General features: G+C 54.9%; 1 long non-coding RNA gene across 1 annotated transcript; it reads right to left on the reverse strand.

Moving 5' to 3' along the window:
• Window positions 1-10,986: 10,986 nt before the first annotated feature.
• On the reverse strand, window positions 10,987-17,912 carry LOC306652279. Its single transcript, XR_013761350.1, has 3 exons — window positions 17,734-17,912; window positions 14,819-14,926; window positions 10,987-11,371 (listed from the first exon to the last, which is right to left on the reverse strand). It is a non-coding gene; the product is annotated as an uncharacterized lncRNA (long non-coding RNA).
• Between the last annotated feature and the right edge of the window lie 9,707 nt (window positions 17,913-27,619).

The following is a 27,619-nucleotide window of genomic DNA, read 5'->3' on the forward strand; positions in this document are numbered from 1 at the left end:
GAACCTACCTGCTGTCGAGCTAGTGGAGACGCACCAAGCCCAGCCCTGGAGACCTACTGTGTGTGGTGCCCCTGGCTGGGAGTTGGGTGCACTTGAGACCATCCAGGACATCTGCTGCCTGCAGAAGGAGGCTGGCGGGTTCCCCAGGGATCCACGAGCCATGGCCACGTGTGCCTCGGGGACCTGGGTGCACCATGAGTCCGGGAGACCGTGTGCCGGCTGGGAGGCTGGATCTCACGAGGGAGGCGGTGGTCACCTTAGCTGAATGGGGAGAGAAAGAGGAAGAGACATCAAAATGGAGTGCCATAGAGGTAGAAGAGATGTCAGAGAGAAAGAGGAGAGGTGTCTGCAGAGATGGGCAGTGACCGGCCTGCCTCATGAGGAGAAGCAGGCACGTGGTGGGAACCCGGAGGAAGGGAGAAAGGAGAGCAGACAGGATGGCCCCTCAGCAGTAAGATGGCTCACGAGAGGGCGGGAGCAGAGAGGAGCCAGTGACAGGCCAGAATCAGCAACCCAGCCCACAGGACACTCCCTGCCTCCTGGTGACCTGGAGCCCCCAGGTCTGCCGGCCTGGACACACGGACAGGCCGTTCCCAGGCTTCATGGTCTCCCTGTTGCCTCCTGAATGTAGCCACCTTCTCCTCTGCCTCTGGGCCTCTCAGAGCCGTGACCCTGCCAACACAGGCCCCTGCCCAGGACCCTGGACCCTCTTTTCCCTGGGCCAGGACCATGGCAGACAGTGCCCAGGCCAGTGTGTTGTAAAGCCCACGGGTCACCCAGAAGATAAGTTCCTGTTCAGAAGCATCCAGGGGCCCGTCCGACGACCCTGGACTTCCACCGACCACAGATGCAGTATCTTCCAAATACATGGGTGTGTGTTTTGTTTTGGGGGGTTTTGGGTTTTTTGTTTTGTTCTGTTGGTACCAGGGATTGAACTCAGGGGCACTTGATCATGGAGCCACATCCCCAGCCCTATTTTGTATTTTATTTAGAGGCAGGGCCTCACTAAGTTGCTGAGACTGGCTTTGAACCTGCCATCCTCCTGCCTCAGCCTCCCAAGTCTCTGGGGTTACTGCGCCCGGCCAAATCCAGGCGTTTATGTAGAAGGAGGATGATTTTAAGGGTCCTGTTGGGTGGGTGGAAGTCACAGGCATGGGACAGACCATAGCACAGGAGCCAGGGCCTCCTTTGAAGCTAAGCTCTGGCCCACCTCCCCGGGGTGGCCTCCTGGGATGCCCCACCCCGGATGGGACATGGCAGACAGCCTCAGAGAGCAGATGACCCAGACAGGTCCCCAGCAGCCCTCTGTCTCCCCTCCCCTCCGTTTCCCTCATCCCAGACCTTGCCCCACTCATATTCCGTCTGTGAGAACCCACCATGTAGGTCCCAGCCACTGTGGGCAGGCAGCCACTGGGCAGACGGGGTTCACGCTTTGGCTTAGGCCTGGCTGGAGAGTGGGAAATGTCTGCCCCAGCCCAGCATCGGTCCTCTTCCTCTCTCAGCAAGCAGAGGGCAGAGGGATCAGGCTCCTCATTTCACCCCCCTCCTGCAGGTGGGCCACAGGGAGGCCCAGAGAGGGCAGATTCTCACTCCGCAACACACAGCAGGTGACCTGGAGAGATGGAGACCCAGCACTCCCTGGCCACAGCTCACCTGGCACCTCCCTTCCACCATCGTCCCCAGGACCCTGCCGCACCCCTCTTCCTGATCCCTCCTCCTCCCTTTCCCTCTGCTTCCTGTTGGGCTTCTCCATCTCCTGTCCTCCTCTCTCCTGCCTCCAATCCCGCTGCCTCTCCCCTTGCCATCTCCTTTCTCTCCAGCCACCTCTCTGCAGATCAGCTCCCGCCTGCCCATCACGCTCCCGTACATGGACGTGCCAGGTGCTCACATGCACTCTCTCATTCCACTCCCTCCTCATCCAGCGAGGAGCTGCCTGTGTGGCCTGTCCAGCCTGGACAGGGATAGGCACCGTCTGGGAGCTGGAAGGGGACAGGGACCAGACGGTGGCTTGGGAGGAGCAGAAGGCAGCCGAGCGGGAAGCAGGGCCCCTAACCCTCTCCACTGGACCCCAGGCAGAACACATGGCCAGATGTGACCGTGACACACGCGCCTCGTGCCTCTCACCAGCTGCTGGTCACTCTTGCCCTCTGTGTCTCATTTAGTCCTTGTTAGCAAAATTACCCATTTGTCACACAGAGACAGTTTGGTGAGACCTGAGATTGCACTGAGGCCGAGGAGGCTCAGGACCCCTGGGGGAGAGGGAGGGTGGTGGACGCGGGAAGGGGACAGGGGAGGTGACCAGAGGTTCCACCATTGCTCTGGTCCTGGAGGCTCCACCCTGAGAACCAACCATAGCTCCAGGGGCCAGGAGAAGGTGGGACTGGACTTGCTTAAAGCTAAGTCCCGTCACATTCCCAAAGACATTAGCTGGGGTTAGAGGAGGGGGTTTAGGAGCCAAAGTTGCCTGCGGTGGAGGGACAGAAATTAAGTAGCCCCTCTACCCTTCAGAGAGGGGTCTCTGCACTCCTGGATTTGCTCAGCACAATGCACCCCTGCCTTCTCAGAGCAAGGAGAAGAGGTGTCTCCTCTCCATTAAGCACACGATCCCTGAGTGAGGTGGAGCTGGGTTCAAGTACCTGTTAGCCTACTCCCTAGCTGTGCAAGTTGGGGCAAGTCACTCAACTCTCTGAGCGGCTTTCTGCAAGCTTTGTTTGTCAGTTCCTACCTGGTGGGTTGTCCAGGTGATTTTTCAATGAGAAGACACTGAGTCCAGTGCCTGGACCAGGGGAAATCACCAGCTTCTCATGTGACCACTTCAGCCTGCTGCCAGGCTGGGAAGATAGCCTCACAACCCCAGCAGCCTCTGGAGCAGTGTTGCCCTCTTCTTCCTCCCAGAAACCCCCTCGCCATGCTTTCAGGATCACCTATACTCACCTAGTTTATTCTACTCTGGCTGCTTGGCTCACCTCAAGCCCTGGAATGTATTTTTAAGGACTGTTTGTTGACCAACTATCAGACCATTCCCCTCCTGTCACTCTGATCACTTCATGGATGCCATCTTCCTCCAACACTAGCCCAAAGAAATAAAATGCAAGCCACAAATAGAACTGTAAATTTCAGGTAGCCTCATCTTGAGATAGCAAAAAGAAAGAGATTAAATGAAGAATCATTTAATCACCTATTTTGCATAACCTGATCTCTCCTAAATATTACTTCAAACTCCAACAAATATTAAAAGTTTCTAGTTAAACATGTTGCATTCTCTTTTTTATATTATGTCCTGGGAACTCTGTGTGTGTTTTGCAATCAAAGCACGTCAGCTCACACTGGCCACACTTTGAGGGTTCAGCGGCCACCTGGGATGCATGGCCACCCCAGGACCAGCAGCCATCCCATGCGGAAGCATGCAGCTCCAGATCCTGGCTGGTCCTGGGCTGCAGCATCCCTGGTGGGGGTTTTCAGATGCATTGGGAGCCCAAGTGTCCATGGCCAGGGGTCCTCCTGCTGCCACAATTTGCTCAGCACAAATTCCTCCCTCTGGGCCTTCCCGACCCCTGCAGTCTGCCTTGTAGCTGGATTCCCAGGTGACTCCTGGGCCCACTGCAGGAGGCTCCCACAGGGAGAGGGTTCCTATCTCTTCCATTTTCTCTCACTCCCTTCACTGAGAGAGAAAGTCTGAGTTCAGAACCAATTGTTCGTTAACACCTCTCCAGTGGTGGCTGATCACCTGTGTCACACACACATGCACATACACACACACCTCGAAGTTTCACTTTCCTATTTCATACGGTGGGACCAGAGTCACCGCCACTCAGGGTGTTGCAGAGATTAAATGAGATAATGCCATTAAGTGCTTCTGCAGTGGCTGAGCCCCAGAAAAACCCCGGAGCCCCACCCTGGGGTGTCCAGCCTTGAGCATGAGTGTAAGGAGTTCCCAGCCACGCCGTTCCTGGCTCAGCCACCTGGAACACCCACCAACGCGTGAGGGTCAGGTCCGCCCACCCTGCGGACGACCTTGCAGTTGTAAAATGGGTGTGGTGGTAGGGACTCTCAGAAAGGGTGGGCATACTGTGTTACCTGTCAATTGGCTTTCTTCCTGTTTTTACAGTGCTGGGGATCGAACCCACAGCCTGGCACCGCTAGGCCAGTACTTGACACTGAGCTGCACCCTGACTCCTGTTTCATCAGTTTTAAAATTAAAAAGAAATAATTGATTGACTTTTTTATTAAAAAACAGCTCTCCGTGTAAATTTGGCATCCCAGTCACCTGCCCCATGCGCTCTAGCCCAGTGCCTCAGAGGGAATCGCCCTTCGCAACTGAGCATTTCCTTCTGCAGCGTCTCTGTGCACATTCTGATACGTGTGTGTGTGTGTGTGTGTGTCCACAAAAGCTGTCGAGCCACAGACATCGATGGACAGCTTTTCCCACCCCACCAGATATGCGCCTGGTGGCTAAACCAGAAAAGCAAGTTAGGAGCGTATTTGTTGGGTGTGACCCTCATTCTGTGAGCATATGCAGAGAAGGACCCAGGACTCCATCTGAAAATAAGCCACCCTGGTGGCCAGTGGGCATGGGGGAGGCTGAAGACAGGTCCGCCACGGTACTATGGGGTGCACAGGGGCCACCGCTCTGAGCCTCAGAATCCTCGTCCCTACACCAGGATGGGACCAGAGGCTCCCTGCCAGGGGCCCTTCGGCCGTCTCTGGAGGCACTTTGATTGTCTCAAGTGGGTGCTGCTGGCGTCTGGTGAGGCGTCACCCACACAGGAGAGCACAGTATTATTTGGTCCCAAAAGTCAGTGACCCCAAGGTGGAGAGCCAGGTCCTCCCATGAGGTTGCAGGAGGTGAGGACAGGGGAGTACCATCGCCGACATCATTGTTGCTATTCAAGTCGGTCACTGTGTTATTATCATCATTGTCACCATGGACCACTGTGAAGATGCCATCAGCCACCTGTGTCCAGGTGCAGGGAAGCCATGGGGCTGATTTGCCATCCAGGTGAGCACAGGGTTGTCATGGCAGGTGTTGTGGGGACACAGCCACGGGAAGCCCTCTGGCAGGCCCTCCCCAGGCCGGAGGCAGCAGGGCACAGGATGGCCAGCAGGCCAACAGAATGTCATGGGCTTGGTGCCAAGCCCCCACTGGCAGCTGACCAGCTGACCGATCCCTGCGCAGGAGCCCAGCTGCCCCACCTGGCTGGCCTTGCTGTGGCCTGGCTGCTCCGGGGGAGCGGAATCAGTGCTAGGCGTCCCTTGCACTCTGAGCTCAATAGCTACTGGCTCATTCTCCAGGCGAGCCCGAGTTCCACTGGTGGCACCATGCACCACTGCTGGACCTGTGATTGTGGCTGGTTGGGCTTCTCGGGTCCACCAGCAGCCACTCCTCCCCATCTGCCTCCCTGATCGGAGGCTGCCCTTTGTCTTCCCCCCTCCCCACCTCCAGCCTCCCGTCTGGACTCCCGTCCCATTGGTACCTTCTCCTCCTTTCTCCCATCCATCCTGGCCAAGGCCCCGGGCTCCCTGGCTCCTCTCCATTCCTCTATCAGACCCTGGACCCTGAGCCTCCCTTGTCCTCCTAAGAGGAGGTGAAACACAGAGGCTGGATGGACACAGGACCTGAAAAATTCACCGTCACTATGCAGATGTGGAAACCGAGGCCCCGAGCAGGAAAGACACATCTGAAGGTCAAGAGCAAGTCGGCAACGGTCCAGGTATTTATATGCCAAGCAGTCAGGGGCTCCAGACTGTGTGGACACCAGGAGACAGCTACAGCCACTGGGCCCAAACCTACCCACGGGGAAGGACAAGGCTTGCTTCCCCACCTCCTAGGGTCCCCACCTGCGACTGTGCCTGTCCCTGATTGTGGAGCCTTTGTCCAGACCAGGCTGACACATGTCCCTGGCCAAGGCTGGATGGTCAGCATCTTTGAGTGGCAGCCCAAGGTCCTCCGCTAGGATGCCCAGCTCTACGACTGGGGGGTGAGGACAAGAAGTGAAAGGAAGGGCAGTGCCAGGCACCAGGGACACCTTACAGACAGGCCATGCCCTGGGGTGGCCCTCAGGTAGATCTGCTGACCCCTGGCTCCCTGGGGTTCTGGAGCAGCAGCCCAGAGGTCTGCTCCTGCTTAATCACAAGGGATTATCTTTAGAGGAAAAAAGGAATCCGTCCTCTTCACATTCCCCACCTGAGGGCAAACTTCAGCCAGAAGGCCCACTCCCAAGGGCAGTGGAGAGACTGGCGGAGGATCAGCAAGCTTGGCCATGGTGGCAGGCCTGAGCCTCCCTGGCCTGAGTCTGCATGCAGGTCTGGCCCTGGGTCCCTGTCCAGGCTTCACCTACAGAGCAAGTCTCCTGCTTCAGCCTGGGCTCAGGGGACAGGTGGCCTTGGGCTGGGAATTCAGGGGCTGAGACGCTTGGAATCTGTGCCTCACCTTGGGGTCCAGGGCTTCCTCGAGAGTGGGGACCAGGTTCATGGGTAAGCACGTTGGGCAGGCCAGCTCATGCCCACGCACGAACATGCACCAACATGCACCATCCCTAGGTCGCTCATCTGCGCCCAGGAGCTGTGGGAACCCGTACTGCTGGCTTGGCCTAGCGCCTTGTCCAGTAAAAGCCACCAGGTGTGGGGGTTATAGGGACTAGACCCACCTGAAGCCCCTTGGTAGCAAAGGACCCTGTCTCTGAGCCTCTTCCTTCTCTGCAGGACAGCTCCCATCTCATGGGGTTGAAGCCAAGATGCGACGACATCAGACCGCTCAGCGCGGCCTGGCACACAGCACGCCATCAATACCCTGATGCTGGTGACGCATCACCTTCAGGTCCATTGAGGGAAATGCTCCAGGTGGCAGGCTGGGCAGAGACGCCCCATGGTGCCCATTCTGCAGATGGAGACTGAGGAGAGACGCGGGCTTCCTGGAGTGGACGCAGGTGTGGTCACAGCTCCGCAGGCTGCCAGCCAGTGGTGACATTTGAGTTATCGGCCGCGGTTGTCCCCAGGAACTGCCCAGGGGGCTAATAAGCAGAGGCCTGGGCCCAACCTGAGTTCAGGATTCAGTACATCTGGGACAAGACCCGAGATTTTGCATTTCAATCAGGTTTCCAGGAGATGCTGGGCCACGGACAAGGTCTGGATTCAGAGCCACCTGCATTTAGATCCTGATAGCACCAGTCGCACACTGTGTGATCTTGGGCAAGTCACCTACCCTCTCTGAACCTCCATTTCACTGTGTGGGAAATGGATGGAGAGGCTTAGGTGGAAGATCCTAAAGATCAGAAATGTCAAAACACCCGGCAAGAGGCAAGTGCCCAGAGCAGGAAATCTAAGACTGTTCGCCCAGGTGCTAGTGAGGCCTGGCACAAAGCTCAGCTCCGTTTCATTTTCACAATGAAATGTGAGCACTGCTTTTGGCTCCCAAGGCCTCCTGTTGCTGTCTGGCCCCTCTCTTTTTGCTGGGGGATTCCCCCCATTTTAGAGAGGAGAAATTTGAGTCATCCTGTGCTCAGGGTCAGAGGCCCAGTGGGGGCAGCATGCTCCCTCTGACACCTGGTCACCCCCTTCCTTTGCATGGGCTCCCTCCCAGAGCCAGACTGGGCTCCTCCAGCAGGAGTCTTCCCAAACAAGAAGAGAATAAAGAGCTTTCTGTCCCCACCAGAAGAAAAACAAACCCCCACCACCCTCCATGGCCTGCTAGGGAAATGATGGATCTGTTATTGTTGTTGTTGAAATCACTACCAGGGGAAATAGATCAAGGCATGTTTTGCCAGCTAGGGAGTCGCTGTGTCACCAGGAGGAATACACATTTCGCACTCTGAGTTGCTTTTCTGTTCTGCTCCCTTGCCTGTCCCCCAAACCTGGTGACAGGATGCAGAGGACCTGGGGCTGGGACCCTGAATGGAAGAGAAGTGATGGGGCCATGACTTGGGGGTAGGGGACAGTCCTTAGCGGGTCCCTCTTCCCTCTCTTTCTCTCCCCTACTCCCCCTCTCCTCTGTGCATCCATCGGGGGAGAGAAAGATAGAAACCACTTAAATATGTCATCTGATCCCCCACTTCCTAGGTGGTAGTGGAGGGGAAACAGCCATGGTGAAGGAAGACCAGAGGAAATACTGTCTACAGGGGGCCATTCCTCTGGAATGTTTGTGGTCTGTCTGGAAAGCAATGGCATATCCCAATCCTCTGGGGTCATTTTGATTTCAAACACTCTACATTTCTGGGCCCTGTGAGGAGCATCCGGGCAGGTCTGTATGGAAAATCTAGAGCTCACAGCCCAACAGAGGAGAGAAAATGGGGTGGGAGCTTTCACACATTAGTGCTGCTCTAGTGTAGACAGGTCCACAGCAGGACATCTGCTTTCCTCATGGCCTGTGGACAAGTGGATGTGGGCTTTTTGATGTCCCCAGTATCTTCCCTCCTTCCCCCATCCTCAAACAAGGAGGCAGAGAGAACAGGGGTTTTGCATTGAGTTTAAGTGCCAGCAGACCAGATCACCCACTGTGTGACCTTAGGCAGGATTTAAAACCCGTATGAGCCAGGCGTGGTGGCGCACACCTGCTATGGAGCCTGAGGTAGGAGGATCCTGAGATCAAAGGCAGCCTCCAGTAACTTAGCAAAGCCCTCCACATCTTAGTGAGATGCTCGAAATAAAATATAAAAGGGCTGGGGCTGTGGCTCAGTGGTTAATCACCCTTGGGTTCAATCCCTGCTACTCAATAAAACAACTCTAGGAACCTAGAAGGAAGAGAAATCAAACCATCTCTCTTACCCCAAAGGGTTGAACTAAAAGATCAAATGAGAATGCTCATGGTCATGTCTGTTCAATACCCAGCAAATGCTAATAACAGGTGACACTCCTTGGAATGCACTGGGGTCCTTCTGTCTCCACGGGGATTCATCCATTTGGCTGCTGTCCGACCCCTCAGGAGGTAGCTTCTACTGTGAGTCACATTTTACAGGTGGGGAAGCCGAGCACAGAACAGTGAGACCCCTTGCCCAGGGGACAGAGCTGGAAGGAGGCAGGGGCAAGGGTGCTCCTGGCTCCAGTCCCTGGCCCCCACCCTCCAGGGTTCTCCCCCAGGGATGCTCCATGTCATCAACCCAATCTTGACGCCGGTTCTTCCTTCTTCTATGGCTCTATGCCTGCCTCCACTGGGGACCTGCCAAGCCCCTGTCTTCAATCCAGATGTCCCCAATGGCCAAGGGCTCTGGCCACACTCTGCAAAGCCACCCTCAGGCATCTGGTAGAGGCCACTTTCTTCCCTGTTTCATCTGGTGGTCATTCTGGTCACTCATGAGGGTCTGGCATGTTCCAGTCTACCCTCAGGAACCATCAGTGCTGAGGTCCTCGGGAATGGTCCTGGAAACCTCGAGGGATGAGGCCACATAGCCACATATCTGAGCAGCTGGGAGACCAGGATGGAGAGCACTTCTCCCAGGCCAGAGCTGTGCTTTGGGGAGACATCCCTGAGGTCCACCCTGACCTCCCTGATCTTCTTCTCCTTCCCCAGGCTCTCAGCAGATCTTTACCGACTCTGGGTGCCCCCCAATACCCACAGCAGAAAGGCCCCCCGGGGAAAACCTTGGCAGGCCCTTCTGTGGGAAAAGCATATCCCAGGAAATGCCAGCAGCCCCCAGGCAGCCCAGCCACACTGATCACCATGTCCTGCTATTCCTGTCTTAGAGTCTGAGCTTCCATTTTGCAGAAGTGTGACATTCACCCAAGGCTGCGTAAGGGCCTGGGGAGGCTGGCCACTGAGCTCAGTCACAGGTGGGAGGCCTGCCTGGCCTTTGAAGGGTTTGGAGTTAATCAATATCTACTGTCCAGGGGAGAATGTGGTGGGAACCATAGTGACTTCAAGGTTGGCCTTGATGACAGAACAGCTGGGTAGGCAGTATGCTTGTGGGGTGGCCGGCTAGGAAGGAGCGTGAACCTTGGAGGGGGACCCTCCTAGCGTGTCCACAGCACAGTGTGTGGCAGGCACTGCTGGACAGGTATGTGGAGACCCTTGCTAAGAGGAGTGGACTTCATCTGATGGGCGACAGGGAAACACTCAAGGGACAGAGCAGGGGTGTCACGGCACATGCCGCCCCCAGCAGGGGTTCCAAACACTAGTGGTTTATTTGGGAAGTGGCCTCAGCTCAGAGGGGATGTGGGAAGAACCAGGAAAGGAGAGTTGAGTAGCCAGCTGCCTCTGGGTGGAACTGGATGGAGCCCTGCTGGCGGAGTGGGCAGCTCTCGGCCATCCCTGCCCACAGGAGGGGGAAGGCCCAGGATTGATCTGCCCTTGGTTGCGGACCATCTCTCCCACAGTCAGAAAGAGAGCCCTTGGGCAGGGAGTGGCCTCCTCCCTGGACACAGCACAGAGGCCTTGTCTGCATGGCCCCAACGCTGTCCTCTGCAGCTCTGGGTAAGTGTTCACGGAAGGGACCCTTTGTGGCCAAAATCAGCCATGAATACCTTCTGGGATGGGGGTGGGTGTTATGGCTACATTTCCCAAACTGCTCCCAGGGAGCCCGACCCCATGACACACCCCGTGGCCAAGTCCCTTGGGGAATTCTACATCCTGTGTTCATGGCACCCATGATGTATCAAGGGCTTCGACGAGTCCCCTGGGAAAGAAGCTGGGTTCACTGCTGACAAACATTCCCTCCCAAGTTCAAACCCAATGCAGCTGAGCTGAGCCAGGCAGGTTCCCTGCAGGAGACCCCTCCTGGGCTGGATCACCCACGGTGCTGTGGTCAGAAACTTTCCACAGCAATGGAAAGTCCCCCATCTGTGCTGTCCAATATGGCAGCCACCCGGCTCCTGGGCAGTTGGGATGTCGTGAGTGACATGGAGAAATTGAATTTTTAAATTTTAACTCATTTGCTTCAAAGGCTGGCCATGACCCTATTGAATAGCAGAGTTTTGCCATCTAAGTTTTGCCCTGTTGAGTGTGGTGATTGGCACCAAAGGGGCCCTCTATAAATCACAATCTTGCTATTGTCATGGCTGAAATTTATTGAGCACTTACTGAATACCAGGGACCAAGAGCTGGATTGAATCCTCCAACAACTCAGGGAAGTGAGAGTTATTGTCATTGAATCCCTTTTCCAGATGAAGAAGTGAAGGCACAGGGTCCAGGAAGTGACATTTCCAGCCTTCATGACCATGAAGTGACGGATCCAGGATTTGTGTGGGGGTCTCTTGGACACCAGACTCCTTCTCTGAATCAATATTCATATGCCCAGACTAGCTTCTGGAACAGTCTTAGCACCAGCCCCAGGATCTGGAGGTGAGACCCTTGCTCTTCTCTTTCTTCAGTGGGGCATGTCCAGAGGAGGGATTGGAGCCTCTGCTCAATTCTGCTGGCTCCATCCTGTCACGGGGCTGGACCCTGGGGGTACGGGAAGGTGGGGAGCCACATAAGTTCAATGCACTACTTGGGAAGCTCCCCATTATTGGGGGACAGCACACAAGTAGAAATCACCCACAATGCAGCAAGGCAAGAGCCCGTGAGGAGCCACCTCCTCATCCTCTCCCACAGCACCCTGCCTGGGTGACCGACTGAGCCCCCTCCTCCTTCACAAAGAAGCCCAGGAGGCCCCACCCAGACCCTCCCCCAACGCTGTGCCCAGCAAGCAGGGGACACAATCCCGTACCTTTCATCCCTTGCTGAGTCCAGATAAATCTCCCCCCTCTCCCTCTGCAGCTGAAAGCCAACCGGTCTAGCTGGGATTCTCCCACATATGCAGCTCATGAATATTTAACAGCATCTGCTGTGGAGGCGATAAAATCCTACCATTTGACAATATGGCCTAATCTTTTCAATTTCGGGTGCAAATATGCCTTATGAGTCCTATTTGTCACCTAGATTAATGACCCAGGGTCCCATAATCCTTTGGTGCTAATTCAAGTAGTGGCTGACCAGCGTGTGGCTGCTGGGGGTTTGCTGGGACACACACACCCACACACATGCACAGGATGGAGCAATTAGTCATGTGCAGATTACTTGTGGCAAATGTGCATGTGTGCGAGTGTGCATGTGTGTGCGTGGCCTGTCTTTGTGCATCTGGATGCTGTGTTTACCAGTGTTTAGATGTGTGCAGAATGAGCTGTGCACACTGTTCACTGTGCATGTCTGCAGGTAGGACCTGGGCCACGGGATGGATGGCCCAGGGAAGAGCCATAGACACTTGGTGATGTCCCCACTGTGTGGGTGATGAGGGAGAGGGAGAGGGTCATCACAGGTGGGGATGACACCAGGAAATATTGTCTACCAGGGAAGATTCTTCTGGAATATGTTTGTGATCTGTCTGAAAATCAACCATACCTCCCACACCCGCTGGGGCCATTTTGGACCCAAATGCTCCATTTCACTCTTCCTGGAAGAGGCGAGACACACAATCAGATGTCTATCTGGACTACCTGGAGTTCACAGCCCAGCCGAAGAGATGAAATCAGTGTGCGTGCCTCTGTGTGTGTGTGTGTGTGTGTGTGTGTGTGTGTGTGTGTTTCTGTGTTGTTTGAGGTCTTTGCATAGTGATCTAGTGAGGGCAGAGGTCCAGAGTAGATTATCTGCTTTGTGCTCTCTCTTTCTCTCTTCCCTTCTCTCTCTCCTCTCCTGGCCTCTCTCCTCTCCTCCCCTCTCCTCTCCTCTTTCAGTAAACCCTCCAATACTTGCCAAAAATGCTGGAAGGATCCCCCATGGGTCTGGTGTCTGAATATTCTCACCAGCTCAGTCTTCTCTTGTCCCAGACCAATTCCTAGGCAGCTCTGCAGGAACCAGGGACGTGAGAGGAATCACCAGGAAGGCCACATCCTCCTCCTTACCCCTCTTCCACCCCAGCACCTGCACCCTCAGCTGAGATAGCAGCAGGACAGGTCTCAGCTGCGTGGTGGGTGGAGAGGGGAGGCCTTGGCCAGCATGGGGCAAGGAAGGAGGGATCCAGGTCCAGGGTGCAGGGAGCTGGAACCCACAGGGAACACCCACCCTCATGGACTGAGAGCCGCCATGCTGTCGAGCAAATCTCCACTCAAGTGCAAAATGCCCCTGTGAAGAAGGAAGCAGGCAACCTCCAGACTTTCCTTGCATAGATATTTCCTGATGTCCTGGCTGCACCCTGTGGCCTCTGCGGCCAGCCTTTCCTTGCTGAGGTCACCCTGAGCCCTGCAATGCCACCTTCTAAGGGCCAAGATGGTAAGAGTGGGCAACTGTGTGGGCATGCCCAGCTTTGGGCAAAGGTGGCAAGGGCCCAGCTTGGTGGACAGATTTGCCAATCCCACCCAAACATACCCAGGCGGGAATAAGATGAGGGAGTCCTAACTCAGTGGTCAGCGGCCCTGGAGTCTGAGGCAGCAACGCCTGAACCCCTGCCAGACACCTCTCAGTATCGTGACCTTGAGCAAGCTGGCTCTCTTCTCTAGCTCAGTTTCCTCCCATGTAATCAGGGACAGTCTGTGGCACAGTCACTGCCTGAGGCCTGTCGTGAAGATCACACACCCAGCCATTGTTGCTTTTACTGTTTTCTGCAGGACACACTGCCCATGTTCCCATGGTGTCTGCTCCTCCCCTGGGGACAGAACTATTGGCTGCCAGTGACGTCTTACCGAGTTCATTCCCCACACATTCCTCCTGTGACCAAGTCAGCAGGCAAGACAGACGATTGCAAGACTCCTCCCACTGACTGGGAAAGTTCTAGATCAGAGAGTCTTTGCACAGTTAAAGGCAGAAGCAGGAACCCGTGTCCTTGCTGTCTGTGGGTGGCCTCCTGGGAACATCCCTTGCTGTGATCCCAAAGCACCCCACATCCCTGCACACACAGGTCCCTCCCTCTGTGGTTCCCATCTGGAACCTCTTCCCAGGAAGATGCCATGACTTCCCGAGCCATGACCACCTTGGTGTGTGCTATCCCCTTGTCCTGAAGCGACAGGATCCACACTCACCCTGGGAAGGATGAGTGCCCATTGCATTTCTCCATCTTCCAGTCACTTTAATAAAAACCTCCCACCTCCCTCCTGAGACCGTAAGCCAACCGGCCCCTGAACAGGAGAACACGGGCCCTGTCGCCCACGAGTCCCCACAAACCCAGGAGCTCTGGCTGCCCTTCTCTTCTCCACCTGCTCGGCTCTTTCTCTGAACACTGCTCATTTTTGGGGGTGCCCCCTCCCTCTCTGGGAGATCCTCTCTGGCCACTGAGTCACGCATGCCCTGGATCGATAGTCTCCATGTCAGCTCATCTCCTGCAAGACAGGGACCAGAGCCGAGCAGCTCGGTTGGACACTCAGGGCCTCTCCTTGGCCTTCGAGGATACAGAGAGGAATACATAAAAGAAAGCCAGGGTATGTAAGCAGGGCTGGCTCTCACGGAGGGCAGAGGAGGTATGGCAGGAGGGTGCCGCCAAGATGGCCACCACCAAGTGGCTCCACTGTCCCCCACGGAGGCTTTCCAGGCCCTGGAGTGGTTCCTGTCCCTGAAGAGCTAGACCTAGTAACTTACTTCTAACGAATAGATGATGGTGGGGAAAACCAAGTCATGACGTGGGTATGACCCTGGCTGGTGGGCAGATTGCAGCCAGGGATGGCCCCTGAGCCAGAGGCCCAGCTAAGCTACTCCCAGATTTCTGACCCAGAGAAATGGTGAGGTGATAAATGTTTATCATTTACAGCCCTGAAATGTGCGGCCACCTATTATCCAGTGGTTGAGCACAGACCATAGCAGCAGCTCGCTGAGGGTCTAGGTCATGGCTCAACCATTTCTAGCTGGGTCCACTCGTCCAAACTGCTCTACCTTTTGGTGACTCAGTTTCCTCATCTGTGAAGGGGTAGTCATGACAGGACCTACCTCCAAGGGTCGTGGTGAGGAGTGAATATGCTCATCTACATGAAGCAGCTGGTGCGTGGAAAGCCCTCCATCGGAGTCGGCATTACTGGTACCGTTACCTCCGAAGACCTGAGTCAGAGATAGCGCCAGTGACATTAGGGAAGAAACTAATGTGCTGGAAAAGTACCTACCGAAACCAGCAGCCTCGAGAATAGGAGACCACCCCCCAACCCCCTCCATATCTCTTGATAACACCCTTCAGCAACAGCCAGCTTCCATCAGCCACACGCACGGGGTTCATCACATCGCTCACTCCTAGCAACAGTCCTAGGAGATGGAGCTGCCGCAGATGATTTCGAGAGACAGCCGACATGGATTTCCCCACTCCTTGAAACACCAGCGGCTCCTGCCACCAAAAGGTACAGGTTAGTTACCGACACCTTGAGTCTAGTCTGGCCTGGATTTGCCATATAATGCAGTGGAAGTAATGTTCTGAGACTCCCAAGCCTGAGTCTTAAGAGGACAGGCAGCTTCTACCTTTCCTTATCTGAAGCCAGGTTCCATGTCAGATGACTGATCCCCCTGAGACCACCCTGTTGTGAGGAAGCCCAAGTCAGCCGTGAGGACTGAGAGGTCACATGAAGGTGCCCGGAGACATCAGGCATGTAAGCGAAGCCCTGTTGGACTTCCCCCTATAATCCAGCTGCCATGTAAATGCAGCCACATGACTGACCCCAGCAGATACCACGTGCTCAGCTAACAGAATTGTGAGGATTAATAGACCCTGGTTGTTTTTAACCACTCAGTTTGGGGTGGTTTCTTATATGGCAATGCATTATTGAAGCAAGAATTATTATCTTACTTTTTTTTTATAGATAAGTAAACTGAGGTCTTTCGACCAAAGTAAATATCACCAGTGAGTGGTAAGTAGCCCCAGAAAGACAGGTTCTTCCAAATCTAACCAGTGTGCTATGTAGACTCCAGACCAAGGATGAGCTGCCCACTTGAGGCTGCCCTCCACCATATGTCACCAGCCAGTGGCCTCTTTCCCTGGTCGGTGAATCCCTGCCCTGAAGCCCTGGAACACCCTTCGGTTTGATAGACCTGGCACCTGATGCTCTTCCCCATCCTGCCCTGCCCACTGTCCCATCTGAGGTCCACTGAAACTCAGCAGGGCAAGGAGAGATGCCCCTCACAAGGTTCACAGGAGAATCATCAGGATGAGAAAACCTGAATGGCTTGCTGGGAGCCTGGGTCTGCCGAATCCCAGGCCACTGGCTAAAGGACACAAGCTGATGATCCCAGCCAAGGAAGGACAACCAGCTAGTCAGGTGGTCAACACACAGGGTGAAGATGCCCAGCTCTGCATCCACTGAGGCCTGAGCAGCAAGCACGTAACCTATGGCCCCCCACCTCAGCACACAGGGTGCTGTGGTGTGGGCCCGGAATCTGCCTCAAAGTGCCCGTTTTGAAGGCTGGATCCCCTGGATGGCTTCTTAGTAAAGATCACTTCTCTGGTCACGAAAGATCAACTTCCTTGGTGGATCAATCTACTTGGGAGATGAATAATCTGAGTGGACTTCAGGGAGGTGGTGGGGCAGGGTGGGAGGGAGCTCGGAGCATGGCCAGGCCCTTTGCTGCCCACCCCTCTCCCTGCTTCCTGGCTGCCCTGAGCAGACAGCCTTCCTCCCCTCCTATGCACTTCTGCCATGATGCTCTGCCTCACCTCAGGCCCAAAGCAGTGGGGTCGGTCGACCACAGACTGGAACCTCTGAAATCGGGAGCCGAAAAAAATCTTTCTTCTTCCAGTTTATTTAGCTCTGGTGTTTTGGTTGCAGACATGAAACGTTAACTAGGTGACTTTTTTTTGTCCCAAGAGACTGTCCTGTGACTTGCGAAATGTGTAGCTGAACTCCTAGCCACGACCCCGTAGGAACCAGTATTGCCAACCCTTCCCATTTGGGAAAAAACTAAAACTATCTCCAGAGAGACATTGCCAGGTGTCTCCTAGGGCCACCACCGCCACAGGGAACCCGCGGTGCAGCTTGTCAATCACAGAAAGAGAGAAAAGTAGAGCTTTGAGGTGTCGCTTCCAACACCTACAGGTTTTTAGAAGCCAGTGCTGTCCAGGTTGTTGGTCAACCGTGTGAGCTTCATCAATGGCGGGTCAGTCGGTCTGAGCTCAGGGGAATCCACTTGGAATAATCATGGAAGCCCTTATGACACTCAAGGTGGTAAACCCATGCCTCTGTCAGGGTCTTAGAAACAGAATTGACCCCCACGTGGTTCAAAGAAAAAAGACTCAATGAAAGGGCTGTTACAGAGGTGTGGGGAGAACCAACCACACTGGTTGGTTCCAAGCCATGGAACCCTGGTTCCAAGCTGCACTGCAGAACCCAGGAGGGACCTGAGAAATCCCCCTGCCCCTCGCCAGCCCCTGATGGAGCCTCTCATGGCCTGAACCAGGAAGAAGGGCCTGTAGGGTCACCCCCTGGAGCAGCCCAGAGGAGGGCAGGGAGGGAGAGGGTGCAGGGGCCACAGCACCCGGCAGAGCACTGCAGACTAATTCTAAGGAAATGATTCTTTAGAAGCTAAAAGGTAGGTGCACAAAGGTGTCTGTGGAGTGCCGCCTATCACTCCCAAATCTCCAGGGGACACAAAAGCCCCCTTCTTCCCACCACATTCTACCCCCTGGAATGTTTCTGCCCCTGAAAGCCCCTTGGATTCCTGAGACCCCAGCAAATAGAGCAAGCTTCCCTTTTGATTCTGGAACTGTCTGCAGGATGGCTCCCCAAGATGCATGCATGGAGACCAACTGCTTCCGAGGGCTGGAACAGCCTAGGGACACTCTCCCCTGAGGCATGGTCTCCAGCGCCAGAACTTTAACCTCCCGGGTCTCGGTCTCCCTCATCTGTTCCCCAGAGACAGCAACCTACCTCCCAGTGTGGTGAGTGTGAGGACTAAGTGACATAACGAGTCACCAGTGTTTGAGTGCTGGGTCCTACGCTGAGTGCTTCACATGGAGTGTCACAGCAAATCCTCTTCCATGAACCTATGAGTGAGGGACTCTTATTTGCTTCACTCGACAGATGAGAAATGGAAACCAGAGAGGTTAAGATATTTGCTGGGACACACAGCAAGGACATGACCATGCCAGGACTCCAGCCTGATGTGTTCTGAAGCATCGATGTCAACCATCCGCATGTGTGCCATACGCTGGAGACATGGAAAAGTCACCCATCCATTCACCCACTTGAGCCATGTTTATTGGGCACCTATGATGTGCCAGGTGCTCTTCCTGTGACTAGGAATACTGTTGGTGAATAAGGCAAAGCTCATGGTTTTCTGGAGCAGACAGTCCACGGAGCAGAAGCAGACAGGAAATGAACAGATGCATCAATAAATAAAATGTCAAGTTATGACAAATGCAGAGGTGATTGAAAATAGCCAGGGGGACAGGAGTGGACAGGAAGGGCCTCTCTGAAGGGATGACTACTCTGTGCCAGAGGAACATGCCTCAGCAGAGGAAAGAGCACATGCAAAGGGCCTGGGGCAGGAAAGAGATTGGCATGGCAGAGCGACAGGCAGTGAGGGAGTGGATACAGGAGCAGTGGGCACAGGATGGAGAAGGAGAGGTGGGCAGAGGCCAGGCTGTGAGCAGCTGGTGGGCTGAATCCAGAATCACTGAGGGATCATGACACTGGTGTCTTGATGATAAATAGCAGCCTCTGTCTGGGTTTGGCAGAACTCAGAGCCACGTGAGAGAGACAAATGGAGAGTGACAGCGTGATGGGACAGACGTTCCGGGAAAGATGGGTGCCCAGTTCCAGTGGTCAGGTACTACCCAAGAACTGGCTCGGTGAGCACTGTTCCTTGGACCAGGGAGCATGGCCCAGCCTGGGGGCCACCCAGCCCCCTCCGTACCATGGCAATGTCTGCCCATTCCCTGGATCCGCTCTTCTGATAAAAACTGGAGTCTATCTGACCTCTCTGGCTCTTTGAGATGCTCCTTGGACAACAGAATGGAGGGTGTGGTGCTTGACCAGGTCCATGGAGCTTCTGCACTCCCTCTGTCCCATGGGGACCCTGCTGTCACCATGGAACAAAGTCAAAGCTGGGCTGTGAAAGGGTGAGAGACAACAGAGACCAACACTGCCCTGCTGCCCCATCCAGGCCCCAGAGATGTTAGGGGAAAAGGGCCAGATCACCAGAACTGAACCACCCCTGTCCAGAGAGGCAGGGACCCCAACCAAGGCCTGAGGAGAGTGCCCAGCTGCCCCATAAACGAGAGCAGTAGGCCAGGTGTGGTGGCTGTCATCCCAGAGGCTTGGGAGGCTGAGGCAGGAGGATCATGAGTTTAAATCCAGCCACAGGAAAAGTGAGGTCATAAGCAATAGTGAGACCCTTTCTCTAAATAAAATAAAATATAAGGCTGGGGTTGTGGCACAGTGGTTGAGTGCCCCAGTACAAAAAAAAAAAAAAGAGCAGAAATAATTGATCATTGTTTTTTTTTTATTTTTTTAAATATTTTTTTTCTTGTAAACAAGTGGGATACATTTTGATTCTCTGTACATGGAATAAAGGCATACCATTTGTGTAATCATAAATTTACACAGGGCAATGTTGTTCGATTCATTCTGCCATTTTTCCCCCTTCCCCCCCACCCCCCTAACCCTCTTTTCCCTCTATACAGTCCTTCCTTCCTCCATTCTTGCCCCTCTCCTTAACCCTAAACCTAAACCTAACCCTAACCCTAATGCTAACCCCTCTCGCCCCCCATTATATGTCATCATCCGCTTATCAGTGAGATCATTTGTCCTTTGGTTTTTTGAGATTGGTTTATCTCACTTAGCATGATATTCTCCAATTTCATCCATTTGCCTGCAAATGCCATAATTTTATCATTCTTTATGGTGGAGTAATATTCCATTGTATATATATATGCCACAGTTTCTTTATCCATTCATCAATTGAAGGACGTCTAGGTTGGTTCCACAATCTCACTATTGTGAATTGAGCAGCTATGAACATTGATGTGGCTGTATCTCGTCGTATGCTGATTTTAAGTCCTTTGGGTATAGGCCAAGGTGATCATTGTTTTAAAACCTTAAATTCTGGGGCACTTTGTTACACAGTACAAGCTAACTGATACACCCTCAAAGATTCAACCTCTCCCTGACAACCAGCGCTGGGACAGTCTATCCTCCATGCCTCAGAAATATGAGGGAAGATCCAAAACCATACCAAAAAATAATCATATCCTACCATGTGGGATTACAACCCCCCATGATTACACATGGCCCTGTTCTCCTATGAAATTCGGTGAAGAACAACCAAAAATTTTAATGCTGCCTTCATATCCTTAATGGTTCTATAAATATAAGGAGGCATTGTTTATGGAGCTATTTTTCTTGCTACAAATCACTCCTTTCTTTCAGCAAATATTTGTTGATCACGTAATATGGGAAAGGCCCTGGGGAGACAAAAATGGGCAAGTCCCCAACCTCACGATATCACTGGTTAGTTAGAAGGCCAGAGATACAGGTGAAAAATAAATCATTCTGAACCACATGGTGCTGGAGGAAGAGGGATGTGACACTTTGGTAATAGGAAAGGAGCCTATTTAGAGAGAGTGATCAGAAAAGCCTTGGAGAAGCTGACCTTTCAGCTGAAAAATGAAGAAGAGCACAGATTTTTCAGGCATCCTGGGGAAGAGCATTCTAAGACAAAGGAACAGCCAGAGCAAAGGCCCTGAGGCAGGAAACAGCTTGGTGTGCTTAGAGGAATCGAGAGGAGGTCCCGAGCTTAAACCCCTTCTCTTTTTGGCTCATTCTTTGTGGTCAGTTGCAAAAATTACCACAAAATCTCTGCTGCCCTACCCGCCAGGAGAAGTTTCCCCAACTCCCCTTCCTTGAATCTAGAGACTTGGCCACATGACTTGCTTTGACCAAGGGACATTATTCATTGTGATGTGAGCAGAGACCTCAAACACACTTGTGCATGAGAGTGTGTCCTATCTTGTTGCTTTCTGGACACCACCACATATAGAGGCCCAGGCCAGACTGCTGGGGGATGAGAGACCACAGGGAGCTGTGACAAGCTGCTGATTTCCCCCGGATCTGACAGCTACCCACAGCCAGGAACGTGAGTGAGTTCGTCCTCCACATGCAGCCCCCACTGGCCAGCCCAGGCCAGAAAACCACTGCAGCCACCCAGCATCCCAGCTGATACACTGTCTACATTGCTAATCAAAATCGATGTGGTTTTAAACACCATTTTGGGGCATCTTGTTAGGCATCAAAAGCTGACTGATATACCCCCCTCACCTGTGACTCTAGGCTACCTGAGTTTGGAGTGATTTTTAGACACACACACACACACACACACACACACACACACACACACACATTCTTTGTTCCCTTACTCAGATCTGCTGAGCAGGATCTGAAGGAACAAATGCAAATGTTGGCTGGTGGCTAGGCTCACTCCAGACCTGAGTGACACCCACCCACACACACGCTGCATGTAAATTCCTGTGGTGGTAAAATTGCCAGGTGAAGACTCCAGGTCACTCAGTTGAATCTGCTCATGTTAGAGTCATTCATTCCAGGGATGCACTGTTTGAGTGCCTACTGTGTGCCTCTCATTGTGTAAGGCATGTGGAGATAGAGGAAAAGCCAGGGGCCCTGAATCCTCACCTTCTGGGAATCTCCAGCATGGCGGGGGGGCCTTGACTGACTCACAGAGTGTGTGCTGGCTGGTGATGCAGAACAGAGCAAGAGCCCAGAGAAGCTCTCAGATGGTGCTGGCCAGGCCTGGGCTTTATGTCATGCTTGGGTGAGTTGGTGTTCAAATATTGTGAGATTTAACACCTTTGTGTGGGCGTGCATGCAGCCCGCTGTCCCCCCAGATCCTTTCCCCACTGGCGTCTACCCTGTTCTTGTCCTGGGAGATTCAACCACAGGGACCCACCAAGGGCTCCCTCCCCAGGGTGCATGGTGGGTTCAGCCACCGGGAGGCACCAGCAGGAGACAGGAAGAAGGGTGGGGTGTGAGGTGAGACATTTGGTCTCCTGGCTGCCTCCCTGATCTCGCTTCTCACCTCCTTGGCCTGAGTGGTAGTGACCCCTCTGCTTCTCCCCAGAGAGGAGGATCTACCCCTTTGGACCCCACCCCCTCATTCAGCAGTCCATCCCCCTGTATGTAGACCCTCCTGGATGACTAACTTAGAAGCCATGCACTTCCTCTCAGTTCCTGTTGTTACACATGAGCATGTTCCAGGGTACTGCAGACCTGCCATTACCTAGTGCCCTGAGGTGGCCTGGCCTCTGTGTATGCTACCTGCCTGGGCCATTTCAGTTTGAACCCTGTGCTCATTTCAGTTGAGGCCAAACCACGACCCCCCACCCACAGCCACAAGTCAAGTGTGAGATCCCGAGGCCACAAGGACAGGGATAGCAGAGGGGCCTCTCGCATGACGATGGAGAGGCAGGCAGACTCCTTTTGCCCAGGAAAACCCTGGGGTCCAGGGACAGCTCAGGATCACCCTGAAGGACCATCTCCCGGGAGCTCCCCTGCCTTCACTTGATCTGGATTTGCCTGGAGCCACGGAGTGGAGATGGGCAGCTGAGATTAAGAGAACAGATGAATGGAGGCCAGCCTCTGCTTCCTGCCTCCCTCCCTGCCTGCCTTTCCCCGAGGCTCCTCCAGGCTCCTCTCCCTTCTGCTCCCCAGCCTCCCTAGACTCCATGCCTCTTCTTCCTGCTCTGTCCCTCTCCCCTCTCCCAGTTTGCTTCCCAGCCCCACGTATGGCAGCCTCTCTCTCTCCTGGGGCCTTTCTTCCTCCTGCCTTCCTTTCTTCTTTCCACTCTTCCTCCTCCTCCACCCTCCTGCCTCCCAGCTCCAGCCCCTCCCTCTCCCCAGCCCATGCATCTTCCCCACTCCCCCCACCCGGCCTCCCTTTCCTAGTGACAGGCAGTGGTTGGAGAAAGATGGATGGAAATGACATCCCGGCTCTGGCATGACTGCCACTTGGTGATGCATTGGGAGAGGTTGCCGGCTCTCTGTGGAAGCCATACAGATAAGCCGGTGACCTCCCGATGCACAGGTTCAAGGACACAGGAAGGGCAGAGGGCTGGGGCCCAGGAGGAAGAAAGGCCCGAGCCAGCGGCCCAGTCAGGCCCCTCTGCAGGCTGCAGGACCAAGGAGAAGGGGCCCGGGCCCACCATGTGCTCATTGTGCTTCAGAAAACTAACCTGAGCTCCCGGGCCTTGGCATCCCCATCTAAAGAGAGGACAGCCCAGCTGTCCAGGGAGTGGGTAGGTTGATTCAGGGTCAGCCCTTAGCTGGGCCCTCCAGTGTTTGGCATCATGGGGGGCAGTGCCCAGGCTTCTGAACCAGGCAGCTGCTCTGTGTGGATCCAAGGTGCCCAGGAACCCCAGGGCCTGAGCTCCTGGAAACCAAGTGCAGGGCCTGGGCCACCTGCCAAGGCTTCTTCCCTCCGCCTGTTGCTCTGGTGAACTTGGAGGCCGAGCAGAGGGAAGCACTGGGCTTTGGCTGGGCCTCAAGGTCCTAGCCTGTGACTGTGCTCCATCACGGGACCCTCTGAACCCTGGTGACTCAGCTGAGGGCCCTGGGGCGGGTGTGTGGGGATGCACCTCCATGCCACGGTACCAGCATGCACTGAGCATGCACGTGTGCCAGGCCCTGCTGTGAAAGACCAGGAAGCACAGGAAGGCCCTCACACTGCTCTGTCCCCGGGTCCCTTTCCCAGGTCAGACACAGGCATGATGAGCGGCTCCCAGATCTGTTGGGAAACGGAGAGAATCCACTACGTTCCCAAAACCTTCCAGGCAGGAGAAGCCCAGGCCTGTGCTCCCCTCGCTCCCTCCATGCTCTCCCATCTTGCTCTGCACCCAGCACTCGCCTGGCCAGGCCCTGCCCTGGGAGCCCTGCAGCCGGTCCATCCTCTGTCCCCTGGATGGGGACACATTTCCTTCCTCATCCTCCTGCAGGATCCACTTCAAAGTGGAGTCTTCCCAAACCCGAGACCTCCTCCTCCAGCTCCTGCGCCTCTCAGAAGCCAAGAACTTGGCACTCACCCCACGGCCACCCCTCTTGTGGCCCTACCTGCTGACAGGGGTCCTCGACTTATGGGGGTCCCACCCCAGAAAGTGCCCCATAAGTTTAGCCTATCCGAAGCCAGCAGCAGCCAGTCAGTCAGGCTGTGTGCCTGCATGAGCGCGTGACAACAAGGCCCACAGCCACGCACCATTACAGGGGACCAACAAAACCTGGGAGCACAAAGGCCAAAAGCCAAAAGCACACTGAAGACAGCCAGAGTCTGGGTGCATGCTGACTTTGTGACACAGTGCAGCGTGGCCTCACAGTGTCCTGGGGATCTGGGCTGACTGGGAGCTGCGTTCACCCGCTGCTGTACATCCTCATGCTGGAGGGCTGAACTGGGTTTCACCAGCCTGGGAAAGATCACACTCCGAAGCCCCTGAAGGAGCCTCATTGACACCTTCATCAAGTGGAACTACGGAGGGTCAGACACTATCCACGTGGCACATCCCCTCCCCACCTGGGTTGTGAGTGAGTGGGTGCTTGTGGGAATTAGTCCATGGGTCCCAATTCTTTATACCTCCCTGTTTCCATGGCGTTGGTTATTTGCAGATTCTTTTTCTGAGAAGGAGTCTATTTCCTCATCCCTGAAAGCTGGGCTCAGCCCACGACACCCTGTGGCTAGGAGAAGGCAGGGGCTGTGGAAGCCCCACACATTTCCATGCTCTGTCCCTGCTGTGAGGAGGACGTGCCAGCCGATCCAAACTCTCCCTGGGACCGGAGCCTCAAGCCAAGCACAGCATGAGGGAGCCACAGGACTGAGCTCTACCCCAGCCAAACAGATGAGTGATCAGATCAGGGCAGGTGGACTGAGGCCTGCAACTGGGGGCAGGTTGGTACCCAGCTGTAGCTGATGAATAAAGTGCTCCTGGCCAGGGCTTGGGCTCTGGACTCAGGTAGGCAATGACCTAACTTGTCTGGGCCTCTGCAGCCTCCTTTCTGCAGCAGGGATTGCATTACCAACTGCACAGTGCCACTGTGAGGACCAAATGGAGGTCCTGGGTGCTCCATGCAGGCTCCCGCCAGGTGGTGGCTGTAGTCCTCATCACCGGAATCTGCAGGAAGGGCCAGGCCTCGACTCGCTCTCCTCTGTGGGCAATGAAGGTCTGGCTTCCTAGTGCTCGGCAAACCCCACTCACTAGTGCAGGAGAGCTGAGCCCAAGCTAAGATCCACGACAGCGTGGCAGGGGCCAGTCAGAACTCAGGGTTCAAACCCCAGCCCTATCCCCTTCTGTGGGTGGCCCAGGGAGGCACCCAACTCCACAGAGCCCCAACTTCTCCTTCCCTGGAATAGTAATGAGGGGAATCTTGGGTCCCAGGAGGCCTCCTGACCACCCTCACGAACAGAGGCACTGAGGTGGTGTCCGTGTGTGGCACTCTTAGGACACTTAATTCCACTATGCAAACCAGGGGCCATTTTCTAACAGGAAGCAGGAGGACATTGCCCTCCTGTGATGCTAAACTTCAGCCCCAGGCACCCAGATCATCAAAGCACAACCCCCCACAAACCGACCCCCAAACTGAGCATGATTCAGGGCCACCAAGCTCCCAGTGAACAGCCACTGCCACTCAGGGGAAGGGTCAATGTCTGCAAAAGAGAATCTTGTGGGAGAAATGGTCGAGGAGAGGAGATGCCACCCCATGCCCAAGCCGTGGCTCCATGGGCCGAGGACAGTGGCACAAATTCCGGGCAGTGCGGAGGGCGGGGTGGGAGCATTAGGAGAGCTGCAGCCCAGCACAGGGATCCTGACCTGGACCCTGCACCAGTGTGCCCTGCAGGGCTTGTCAAAACCGAGAGGGCGGGTCCCCCAGCCCCAACTCCTGCTGAGCCGCATGTGGAGCACCATGGGCTTAATGCAGTCAAATCCACATGGCCATCGGCAAAGACCTGCTTCCAGGAGCCTCGTCCTGGGTCGGGAGCTCCAGGAGGTGCCAGGGGTGCGCTGAACAAAGGTAAAGGGACCATCCATCTGGGGTACCAATAGAGGCTCTGCAGACAGTAGCAGTTACCTACAGGTCCCAGGTGTGGAATGTAAGTTTGACTCTCAGTTCCAGGACCCTCTTGTTCCTGTCTGTTGGGTAGAAGTGTCAAGGGTGGTGACCTCATGAGTGTGCTGATGAGGAGGCTGTTGTATGCTTGGCAAATGTCCCTACCAGAGTGACAGTGTCTTTGAGAGCAGTTGAGTTATTCACCAGCATCCACAATGGCCTCTGATGACCCCTGACTCTGAGTGCTCATGTCCTTGGATCACCCCACCATCACATACCAAACAGGGCTCACTTGCATAACCAGGAGGATCTGGGCCCCTCCACTGAGCCAGCTGGAGCCCAAGGTGACGCCCAAATGGCTTCTGCTGAGTTGAGGCTGAGGTCCTGCGCCGAGTCCCCCTGGCATATCCCAGTGTGGGTGAACACAGGTCTCTCCACCTTCCCTGGGAGAGAGCTCACGTGCTCACAGGTGGGAGTGACCGTGTGGCTATTGCTCCCCAGCAGCGAGGTCAGTGCTGATATCCACGGCACCACCGGGATCTGGCAGGGCACCTCCCCAGGCCATCACTGTGCCTCCGTCATTTCTGATCTCAGCACAAACTCAGCATTTTCCCGAGGCCCAGGCTCTACTTTAACCCATGCAGAGGGTGCAGCTCAGGACTCTGGGGGACAGGCTCCCTACGCCAGTCAGGCATGCTCTGTGACTCCCTGAACAGCAGTTCTGGGTCTCCATGTTCTTGGCAGAACTGGTCTTCTCTGGGCAGGAGGGCTGGCCAACCCTCCTCCTTTCTTCTTCACCTGCCCATCTGAGCTCCCATTTCCCACCTGGTCCCATCTGGGGCCAGATCAGGCCTGCCATAGGTCCAGGTCCTGGCAGGGGCTGGGGTCAAGTAGAGATGGGAGCACCCCTGCAAAAGGCAGCCAGGAGTCAGTAGGGATTGCCAGGGCCAGCACCAGGGGTGGCCTTGGACTGCTTTATGCCTCCATCAACAGAGGCCCTCCAGACCTGGCCCCAGGGCCCCAGCACCCCTAGTGTAATTCCATGGGCTTGGGTCCCTGGCTTCATGCTCCAGGGAGCACCTGGGCAGCATGCCCAGTGAGGGACAGAGCAGGGTGGGACTGGGGCACATTGGACATTTTCAGCTGGCCACCCACGTCCCATGGACACTCTCCCTCCCACTCCCACCCGACACCCACCATCCGCTTTCTTTGGTTTGCTTCCCATCTTCTTTAAAGCTCTATAAGCTTAAAGCATCACCACATGGGGAAAGGCTTCCTGCGAGTGGATTAAACAGGAGTAACTCTGGAAGCCAGGTGCCTGTGCCCCTGCACAGGTGTGGCCTGCTTCTCTCTCTTTCCTCCATCTGCCTCCCATGGTCCAGTGGGCACCTTGTCCAGAAAGTGGCTTGCAGTCTCACACCTTCTCCCTGGAAGCAGTCTTCCACTCTTCTCACAGACTGAGGGGGGTGTGATGGCTGAGGACTCAAAGCCAAGTCCTGGCTGGGGACACACCTGGGCCAAGAGCAGCCACAGGCAGCCAGAGTCCTGCAGGGCTCCCTGAGCTGGGCAAGAAGGAAGCCCAGGAAGTCTGTTGCTGCTCAACAGAGCATGGCGGCTCCGAGGGGTGGCACATCCAGGGTCTTGGAGCTGAATCCACAGGCCTCTCTTACGAAGGTATCTCAAGGATTATTTTATGTGAATACTTTATTCT

The sequence above is a fragment of the Sciurus vulgaris genome (assembly GCF_902686455.1).
Source record: "Sciurus vulgaris genome assembly, contig: HiC_scaffold_170_arrow_ctg1, whole genome shotgun sequence".
NCBI lineage: Eukaryota > Metazoa > Chordata > Mammalia > Rodentia > Sciuridae > Sciurus > Sciurus vulgaris.